The 11,291-nt window shown below is 32.7% G+C and overlaps 1 long non-coding RNA gene across 1 annotated transcript; it reads left to right on the top strand.

Annotated features, from left to right (window-relative positions):
* Nucleotides 1-8,480: 8,480 nt before the first annotated feature.
* Nucleotides 8,481-10,782, top strand: LOC138896637 (uncharacterized). Its single transcript, XR_011410011.1, has 3 exons — nt 8,481-8,728; nt 9,818-9,912; nt 10,688-10,782. It is a non-coding gene; the product is annotated as an uncharacterized lncRNA (long non-coding RNA).
* Nucleotides 10,783-11,291: the final 509 nt, after the last annotated feature.

The raw sequence follows: 11,291 nt of genomic DNA, 5'->3' as shown, positions 1-11,291 counted from the left end.
TTTCGATTCTTGTTGAGTAGATTTCTTTTGAATTCCTTAACTGAGTTGCCTTAGCATGTATAGCTGTTATGTTAGCCTAGTATCGTATGTCTACGTGTCTTAACCTTTACTTGAAATTCGTGCAACATGGTTATCTGAATTTACTGTTTCCTTGATTACTGTATTCGGTCTTAAATTGTAGGATTCCTTGCCGTAAATTCCTTGTTCCTAATTTATGAGTTGCATATTTACTTTTGGGACTACAAGGAGGTACCTCGGGAGATCCCCCTGTTGTGCATATTTACTTTTGGGACTATGAGGCAATACCTCGAGAGATCCCACTATTGTGCATATTTACTTTTGGAACTACGAGGCGGTACCTCGAGAGATCCCCCTGTTGTGCATATTTACTTTTGGGACTACGAGGCAGTACCTCGGGAGATTCCCCTGTTGTGTATATTTACTTTTGGGACTATGAGGCGGTACGTCGGGAGATCTCCCTGTTACATATTTACTTTTGGGACTTTGAGGCGGTACCTCGGGAGATCCCCCTGTTGCGCATTTACATTTGGGGTTACAAGGTGATACCTCGGGAGCGTCCATGTTGTTTTCCTCTTTTTGCTGTGCTGTTACTGAAATTTCACGTTGTTCATGTCTCAGTCACTTCATTGTATTATTATATTTTTTGCCTCATTTCCTTTTATTCCAGTAGGGCCCGACCTGACTTCGTCACTACTCTACCGAGGTTAGGCTTGGCACTTACTGGGTACTGTTGTGGTGTGCTCATACTACACTTCTGCACATCTTTTTGTGCAGATCCAGGTTCTTCCTACCAGGCCAGTTACTAGTGAGTTGGACTGTACATGGAGACTTCAAGGTATATCTGCTAGCTTCCGCAGACCTCAGAGTCCTCCTCTATCCTTATTATGTTGTTTTCTTTATTCCCTTTAGACTCTGATGTATAGAAATACTTACTATTTTATCTTAAAAGCTTGTGACTTATTTCTACCGGGTTTTGAGAGTTGTAATTATTTAAATCACAGTTTCTATTTATATATCATGTGTTGAGATTTAAGCACATGCTCACATAACTGAAACTACCGAGCCTAAGCTGCGGTCCAAACCGTGCCTCAAGTCCTCCAGACTGGCCCATCACTAAAACATGAAAAACACATCTCGCACCTCATCCATGGAATCCACAAGCCATCAATGTACAACTGATACCGAGCACTCACATGCGCATACGAGTGAGTGAAAGGAATTCAAAGAGATACGCTTCAAGTTGAATCAATGTTGCACAAGAAAGAACGATGGAAAGTTTATCCTAAATTCCCTGTAGACATTCGAATATAAGTATGGACGTCATCATACCGATACGCAAGACTCTACCAGACACTTGCTCATAACTCGTAGAACATACGAACCTAGAGCTCTGATACCAACTTGTCACGACCCAAAACTCCAACTAGTCATGATGGCATCTAACACATCCCGCTAGTAAGCCAGTTAACAATAAAACAATTCAAATGAGATTGTTTGACATAAATAGTGATAATATAACTGAACTTTTATACAAAAAATTTCTAGGGACTGGTAGTACAAATCACGAGCTTCTAAGATTTAGAGTTTACCAAGTTGGTATAAAATAAATACATCATCTGTTCGAAATATACATGGACAAATTAATAATTCTAAAGCTACCAAGAACAAGAGACATTTATGACCAGAATGCAGGTACATCTTTAATGCCATCTCCCGTCATACACAGCAATATCAGCATCTAAAATCTACACGCAAGGTGTAGAGGTGTAGTATAAGTACAACTAACCCCATGTACTCAATAAGTAACAAACCTAACCTTAGGCTAAAAGCAGTGACGATCTTGGACAACGGTCAGAGTCCAACACCAATAGCCAACAATAACTCATAACAGTATAATAAAAGTAGTAAAAGAAACAACTCAAAAATATAATGCTTAGCTCGTTCACAGTTACGAAAAAATAGACATGTTTTTCAAGTATAACAGTAAAACCCAAATCTTTTACCGAAATCACAAAAATATGAGCAAGTCAATAATCTATGATTTTTTCCAAAAACTTTCAAAAATAGATAAGATGTTTCAATCTCAGATAGTACGAATAAAGTTCATCTCTATGCCTACATGTCAATGTGCATGTGAAGTCATAAATGTCACAAAACCGTGTGACATGAGGAAATGCATATCTATGCCTGCATATCAAGTATGGATGTCAAATGCAATGTATTCCAATGATGAACTCATGTACTCACACTCTCAAAGTACTCAATATCAGTGCCGCCCACTCCCACTCATCACGCTCAATCACTCAGCACACGGTACCTGATGCGGCGTGCAGCTCCATCATATCATGAATCAATAAATACTGCGGTCACTACTGGTATGTCGGACTCCTGAGGGGTGGATCCTGCCCAAGCACCAATATAAGCCATCATGACATACTGCAGCGTGCCGCCCGATCCCATCAATAATATATATAAAGCCCATAGGGCTTGCTACATCATGCAACCCGATCCATATAATAATAATACATATAACGGCAATGTGGCCTGCTACTGCATGCAGCCCGATCCCACCAATAATTTATATAAAGCCCATAGGGCCTGCTGCAGCGTGCAGCCCGATCCCCTCAATATCACTCATAATTTGGCCCTCAGACCCCAACTCAGTCATCAATCTGTCCAGTCTCTCGGGCTCACAAATCTCATGCCAATCATCCTAACAATAATAACATGATGTGACAACAAATGATAATAAAGACTGAGGTATGATATGCAAATAAATGAATATGACTGAGTGTGTAATTACGATTTAAGCAAATAACTCAACAACAGAAATGACCTCAGTGGGTTCCAACAGGATAAGCATATAGCCTAAACATGGTTTCTAACATGGATCACATCTCAATTACGTTAGCACGTAGAAATTTCATGGATACAAATAAGATTAGGTAATTACACAGTACCACAGAGTCAACCAAGTCATGATTCACACGGTGCATACCCACACACCCATCACCTAATATGTGAGTCACCTCAACACCAAATACATAACACGTATATTCAGGGGTTCATACCCTCAGCACCAAGTTTAGAAGACACAATGCAAGACTAGGTTAAAGGATATACGAACACTATATCTTACACTTTTAGTCTAGTAAATAAAGTATGAAAGAATTTGTTTTAAAATGAATGAACATGTATAACACTACAACAAAAGTGGTATTTAGCTACAAAATTATTAGCTACGATACAAAATTCGTCACCGATTGTTTACTTTTTGCGACATAAATTACATTTCATCTTTAAATACATGTGCCATTTACTTTTTGCGACGAAATATAAAATTTCGTGGTGAAAATTGCGTCCACAAAAATTTCCCACCAAAAAAAAGTTGGCGTCATTTTTTGTGTAGTATCAGCCACAAAAGTAAAATTATTCGTGACAAATTAGTTTCGTCAGCAATGTTGCATACAATTTGTGACGGAAATTTATTTGTCTTATAATTAGCTGAACTTTGGATACGAAAAGGTTTCGTCACTAAAAATGTATTGCCAAATAGCGACGGTTCAAAATTTGTAACTAAATGGTGTAAGCCATAAAATTGTATACTTTTTTGTGACCTTACTTTTTGTCACTAAAAGTATAAATAATTAGTGACAATAATTTTATTGTCTCTAATCAAACCGTAACTTAGTGACAACAAAGTTTTGTCATAAAATATACAATATTTATATAGCGACGACTTAAACTTTCTAGTAGATATTATGGTATCAAATTCAATTTTATATTTGATATTTCCAAATATCTAACGAGCCTACGTTAATTAATATACATAATTTTTTCATTTTTCTTTTACTTTACCTTTTTATTGTATAGCCTCAAATTATTTCAAAATTACTTTACTAGAGATGAGCAATTGTTAGGTATATTATATAGGTAATTCATATTATTAACATGATTTTATTGTTTAAAATTTCCCTCACATAGCAAGTGTAAATATCTATCTATGTAGAATATGAGAAGCAAATCAATGTGATGATACCAAGTGTAACAACAAAAATTCAACAAGTGTCAAATTTTAGGACAAAATTAGTTAGGTTAGTTAATAATTAGTTACTCTTTTTTTATTTGAATTAAAAATAATTAAATATTTGAATATTTTGAAGGAAAACTATTATAAAAAAAGAAAAAATATATAAATAAATAACTTCAATTTAGAGATATACAAAATGATAAGAATAAATTATGTTTTGAGATGAGAAAGTTTTTGAATAATAGTAATTCATATGGTCATACTATATGGATAAGATCATGTAACTAAAAATATTATAATAGGTAAAACTAAAGACAAAAACATAAAAAATAATTTTAAGAAATAAATAAAATATATAAAGATATAATTAACTTATTATGTAGTAATTTTAATAAAAATGTTGAACTTTCATATTAAATACAAACGGGAAGAAGAATTCAATTTAATTTCTTTTTGAAAATAATACAAAAATAATTATAATTATAATAATTAGTAGATTTATGACATTTTAAAAAAGAATTTCTCTGTTGAACCTTTGAACTAATTCAACACCATTATTTAGAAAAATAATATAATAATATTCGTATTATATATAAACACTAAATGAAAACAAATTAAGATATTATAGAACAAAAACTAATGTATAAAAGAGGAGAATAGATATAATGTGATTCTATTTACGCTTTAAATTTATTTGATAAAATTAAGTAAATACATAATACTCAAAAATATTATTGATAAATTTAAATATCGATATAATTTAAGAAAGTCATACAAAATAAAGTCAAGTTAAATTTTAAGAACAATACAAAATTATATGAATTGTATTGTATTAAACTGGTAATTTATTAAAATTATTGTGATGACCCAAAATATCATCTTTAAATTTAATAAGTAATTCTGTGTTCTAAAACCTCGAAAAGCACCATTTATCATTCCTCGACTTGTGTGCTCAATCCGTAAAAATTTTCGAAAAACTTTTCATGTGAAAAATAATTAAAATAGGAAATAGAGCTTTAAAACTCAACTAAGTTGACTTTGGTCAACATTTTGAGCAAACGGACCCGGATCAGTATTTTAACAATTCCGGTAAGTCCGTATCGTGATTTGGGACTTGGGCGTATTCCCGGAATCGAATTCCGAGATCCCTAGCCCGAGATATGGAATTTTTGATGAAAAATTAATAGCATGAAAGCTTAATGATTTCTAAGAAATTACTTATGTTGGATTTATTGACCTCGGGTCCGTATTTTTATTCCGGAGCCCGATATAGGTCCACTATAATATTTATGATGTGTCTGCCGAATTTGGTGAGAATCGGAGTTGATTTGACGTGATTCGGACGTCCGGTTGTAAAAAGTATAAGTTTTAAAGTTTTCTTGAAAACTTCCTTTGAGTTGGTGTCCGATTCGTAGATCTAGGCATTATTTTGGCGATTTGATCGCGCGAACAAGTTCGTATGATGTTTTAGGACTTGTGTGCATGTTTGGTTTGGAGCCCCGAGGGCTCGGGTGAGTTTCGGATAGGCTACGAGATGTTTTCGTACTTAAGAAATCTGGTTTTCTGCATATTTCAGGCTTCTAGTATGTTCTTCTTTGCGTTCGCAAATGTACTCTCGCGAACGCGAAGAGCAAATTGGGGCTAGCACGTTTTGTGCTTCGCGTTCGCGACATAGCGACCGCGTTCGCGAAGGCTTGAGGTTCAAAGCTTCGCCTTTGCGATAGAAGCCTCGCGTTCGCGAAGGGAAAGAGACTGGCCAGGAAAAATTAGCCTTCGCGCTCGCGAAGGCCAAGCCAGGCAAGCATCGCGTTTGCAAAGAGTAAAAATTGGACAACACAAATTGTACTTCGCGTTCGCGAGAGTACCTTCGCGAACGCGAAGGGTAAAAATCCCAGAAACAGAACTTAAATTCTAGAAATGGGGTTTCGACCCATTTTCAATTTCTTCCCATTTTTGAGCTCGGGTAAGGCGATTTTTGGGCGATTTTCATAGGAAAATATTGGGGTAAGTGTTCCTTATCCTATATTGATTATATTTCATGATTTCATACTCATTTATATCATGAATCCGTAAATTTATGGAAGAAAAATTAGATTTTTATAAATTCTTCCAAAAACAAAAATTTAAGATTTGAAGGTCCATTTAATATCTGAATTGGACAAATTTGGTATGGTTGAACTCGTATCGGAACGGATGTTCGGATTTCGTGAGTTTTTTCGAGATTTGAGACATGGGTCCCACTGCCGAATATTTTAATGAATTTCAGATTTTTATCCGAAAAATTTATAAATTCGTATGGAATTAATTCCTATGATTCGTATTGAATATATCGAATTGTTTGTGAATAGATTTGAAGCTTTCGGAGGAAAATTTAAAAGGAAAAGTTGTGGTTTAATAATTGATTGGAATCTGCAAAGCGAGGTAAGTGTCGTGGTTAACCTTGACTTGAGGGAATAGAACCCTTAAATTATTTGTTATATGAATTGCATGTGAACGACGTATAGGCGAGGTAACGAGTGTCTATACGTCGTCAAATTAATTGTTTGCATGCTTACTTGAAAAATCATAAATTATTTTTAATCATAAATTAATTATTATAATAATTATTTTTCTCTTATTCTTTATCAAATATTATTGTTACTTACTGAGTTGGCGTACTCACGTTACTCCCTGCACCTTATGTGCAGATTCAGGTGTAGCTGGACACGGTAGTGGTTATTGAGTGTTCTGGTTGCAGATTTTCTTGGAGATAACAAGGTAGCTGTTTGGCGATCGCAGGCCCTGCTCTTCTCCCTCTTATCTTCCTCTAGTGGTATTTAGCTATTTTTCAGGCTGAGTTAGCCTTGATATTGTTAGACATATTGTATTAGATACTCGTGACTAGTGATACCCCAATGTCGGACTTTTCTTTTCCGTACTTTTATTTTTCTTTGATTTGAACTCCTTAAATGAAGTTTTTATGTTAAATAATATCGAAATTATCTTGGAAATGAAAATATCGATTTTGTTTGAAAATGAGTCGGCTTGCCTAGTTCCACGATAGGCGCCATCATGACAGGTTAGGTTTTATGGTCGTGACATATTTAGACACCGTTATTTTTTATGGATTAATCACTATATTTCAGACCTTACTTCCGCGTTTATTTTTTTGTTATTAATAAATTTAAAGATTGTTTAAAAATTGGTTAATATCATTCTAACGTTGACTTGCCTAGCAAGTAAAATGTTAGGCTCCATCACGATCCGAAGGTGGGAATTTCGGTTCGTGACAGCGCAAGCTCTAATAGTAGTTTAATTTAAAACTATACGAAGTGTATCAGACTTGTGTCATGTTATAGATCTAGGTTCATAGAGTTATTTACTCATTTCCTTCTTAATTTGGTTATTTGAGGCCTTAACATCGAGCCGATCCCAACATAGCCTATTTTAGTATCGAGCGAGGCAGCTTTTATAATACCAAGTTGAGTTGAGCCCTATCGAACTCTATTTCAATTTAATCAAGGCTGAATTGAGCCCAATCTTCTCTTCTCTATTTGTTTTCACATATTAGGGAACACATTTTCGGGATTTATCATTTAATCATATTATACTATATCCGAGAGTACGTAAGTTTGAAGAAAGTTAAATTTGAACTTTTTTTATGCTACTCATTAAGCAAAGCATACTAGAATATGAATTCTTAGATATTGTGTTATGAAAATGATAATTTAATTTTAACTTAAGAATAAATTTGAAAAAAATGAATAAATTCATAGTATATGAATTGATCATAAAATATATAGAATTATGTAAAGTCGATGATGTTAAATTAAATATATAATATTAAGTATAAGTTATACAGTAAACAAATAAATGAACAATGAAATCATATAATAAAAATTACGAAGTACAAAAGTTATAACTTTATCATCGAAGAATTTAACGGGAGGAAATATTTAACATCATTAAAAAGAAAAATTTATGATAAATTTTATTTTTCGATATATTATTTTAACGTAATCAAACTTTCAAAATCACACAAATTTAAAATAGTCAATATACTAATTTAATTGTGATTAATTTACATGAATTAAGACATAAATTTTTATGCATTTAAATTAAATATAGAACAATATATTGAACTTCCAGAGGTAAAAAAAGTAAATCAACAGTAAAATAAAAAGTTTGTACTTAATTGAATCTCACTAATAATTTAAACTCTTGAATTAAATGTTTTAATTAATACTTTTCAGGTAATCTATAAAGTGTCCTTGAGTTATATTACTAAATTATATTACTGGCAACAATATTATTTTTGTTTCAACCATAAAGTGCCTTTGTGGTTTAAAAATAATTTGCTGATTAAAATTCCCCAATTTTGTACTTTAGGTTTATTGAAATGCTTTTTGATTTGGAGTTTGTCTATTAGACCATATTATGTTTTCTTTTCATTGTAATTATTTATCTAGGGACAGGTATGCATCTAACTTATAGGTGTTGTATGTTTTACCAAATCTCAGCTTAACAGAACTTTGTTGTTATAGCACTAGAATGAAAAGCCTTTCATTCCTTGTTTATGTGATTTACTTTGCATTGTCGAAGCCTTATTTTTACTTATTCGTTAAACTTTTTCTTTTTCATTGAACATATTAGCAATTTGTTAAATTTTATGTGCAGGGATGAGGGCCTAATATTGAGGTTAGACTCTTAATGTCACTTTAATTGAATGACCTTATATCTTTAGAGTTTCTGTGCGTTTGTCCATAAGCTCGTTGCATATAAATATCTTTTTCAGTAATCCTGTACGACTTGGGATATGGTTGAGACAGTAATAATTGTATATAACATGAATACTTTTGCTTCTCTTTTGGATTGGCAACTTAATATCAATTATGTCATATACAATTTCGTTCTTTTTTAGGGGGTGGGCAGAGTGGGGTGAAGAATAGTTAAGCTGAACTAACATGTTGTGGTAGAGAGGCTAAAGTTCAATTTTTTCAACAAACACGTCAAATAAGTACCATGGCTATTCTAAAAACTAGAACGCATGTGCTGCAACTAAAATTTTTATATGCACCCATTTGGGATCCTGGACTTCACTGTGTTAGTTTTAGAGGCTATTTCTTTTTGGTATTCACTCGGTAGAAAAAGATGGTTGGGGAACACCTTTTGACTGTGCACCTATCTCCTTTTTTCCTTATATAATGGAAGTTGGATGCATGCTAAAATGATGGGACATGCTGAGGCTCAGAATAAGTTCTAGTCTATTCTTAGTGAGAAGTTAAACTGGTAGAATTAATTATTAGACAAATGTGCTAATCTGACCTTTCTACATTTAAATTTTTTACTTGAATAAGTGGACTTGATATGTCCTAACTGGCTATTGATACATTTTTCTAATGAAGAGATAATTTTCTTTACTATCATTGCCTTCTGTCTGCATAATCGTTTCTTTTATAAGTTTTTTGAGATTGTCAACCAACCTTGAACCCTTGACCTAGTAGTTTGGAGAGAACTTCCAACCACTATGAACAAGGATGGCCGGTGTATTTTCTTCAAATTTGAATCTGTTAATGGTGAACTCTTCATTACTCCATAGAGGGACATGCAAGGGTATCAACATTCTGTATTAGTGCTACCACTTGAATTTTTTTTTTCCTTACTCTAACATGCATCTTTTTCAGCAAATCTATTGTTGCACCCTAGTGTGACTGTTAGATTGTTAACTCTTTTCCTTTGTATTTTATATTCCCTTAGTGTTGTTATCGTTATCCTGCTTTCGTGTAGTTCCTTAAATTGCTGAACAAAGCAGCATCTACAATTCAATTGGATGCAGCATTACGCTAATGAGGAGTTCTTTTCTCTAACTTCAATCAAGGTATGTTCCCACTTCACAATGCTTAGGTATTCAGATAGAGAATATTTTTCTTGAATTGGTTCCTCTAGGAAGTTCAATCATTGCTCCAGGGTATTTCTCAATTTGTCTGTGTAAAAGATCATATAAGTTATATGTCATGGTTACTAAATTTATGGTCTGATTAGTTCCCGAAAATTTCCTATCTAGTATTTCATGTCACAAATTCTGATACTATTGGAAATGTAATGAGTTATTTTGAAAAATATGATAAGTTTAAAATAGAGCAAATTTTATATGGTTTCAATATAATGAATGCTTGATTGTTACACAATTGAGAACTTGTGTCTCTGTATTATGTGATTGATAAAGAGGATATTTTTGGATTATTGATACGCCAATCCTCTCTTTGTTGATGTTTAAGCATTATCACCATTGTGAAATTTTGGCATATCTCAATTTCAACTATGTAAGAGCTACATCTTATCTTTAAAATAATTAGATGTTCTTGTTGTCAGCAAGCTTAGATTAGTAACACCACTATATAAGCATTAAGTAAACTCATTAAGTAGCCTTGTTAGAATTATCTCATACTAATGCTAATCTTTGATGGTTACAGGAAATTATATTTGTCAAGTCTTAAGGTCTTGTTGAATTTCTTACCAACATCTGGTTGCCATTGTATGTGCTATCTTTTACTTCTGCATTTGATTGTTTTGATAAATTATAATTGGATTATTATTAGAATTTTCTAATTTCTTTCTCTCTTTTGATCCTTTGCTATTTTTTTTTAATATATGAAGGATACAGTTCTCCAACAACAGAAAATGAAGTCAACCACATACTAGGAGGAGTTTGAAGGCAAAGGAACAGTTTGGAGATCTTTTATGTTATTTTTTAGGTCATGTATATATACATAGAAAATGTATTATAATGTATATTAGAATACTTTATATTGTTTGACTTTTTAGCAATGAAAGGTTCTTATATATTTCTATTTCTCAGAACTGCTTTATTGACTACAAAGTAACTTTGTATTTTATGATAATTTTATTTGTCATTTATCATGATAATTTATAGTGACAATTTTATTTTGTCAGTAATAGCAATGTTTTTAGCGATGAGATGATAGTTTTAGCTACAAAATTATAAGCCAATTTTATTAAAGCAAATGTGTCACTAATTTTTAAATTTAGGGTCGAAATATCTTTTTGTATATAATAGGTAGTTTTTAGTGACGGAGTTAAATTTGTTCCACTACGAAATACATATAACTTTATAGACAATTAATGTTGTCACTAATTAAACTAAATAGTTAGTGACAAGGTAGTTTCGTCGGTATTGATGGCTTCTTTAGTGACGAAAACATACTATCAACTACACTTTTTAATACTTTTTTTGACAAAT

This window comes from Nicotiana tomentosiformis, chromosome 8, assembly GCF_000390325.3.
Source record: "Nicotiana tomentosiformis chromosome 8, ASM39032v3, whole genome shotgun sequence".
NCBI lineage: Eukaryota > Viridiplantae > Streptophyta > Magnoliopsida > Solanales > Solanaceae > Nicotiana > Nicotiana tomentosiformis.
Note: the sequence above shows the minus strand (reverse complement) of the source record. Positions and strands in the feature narration are given on the sequence as shown.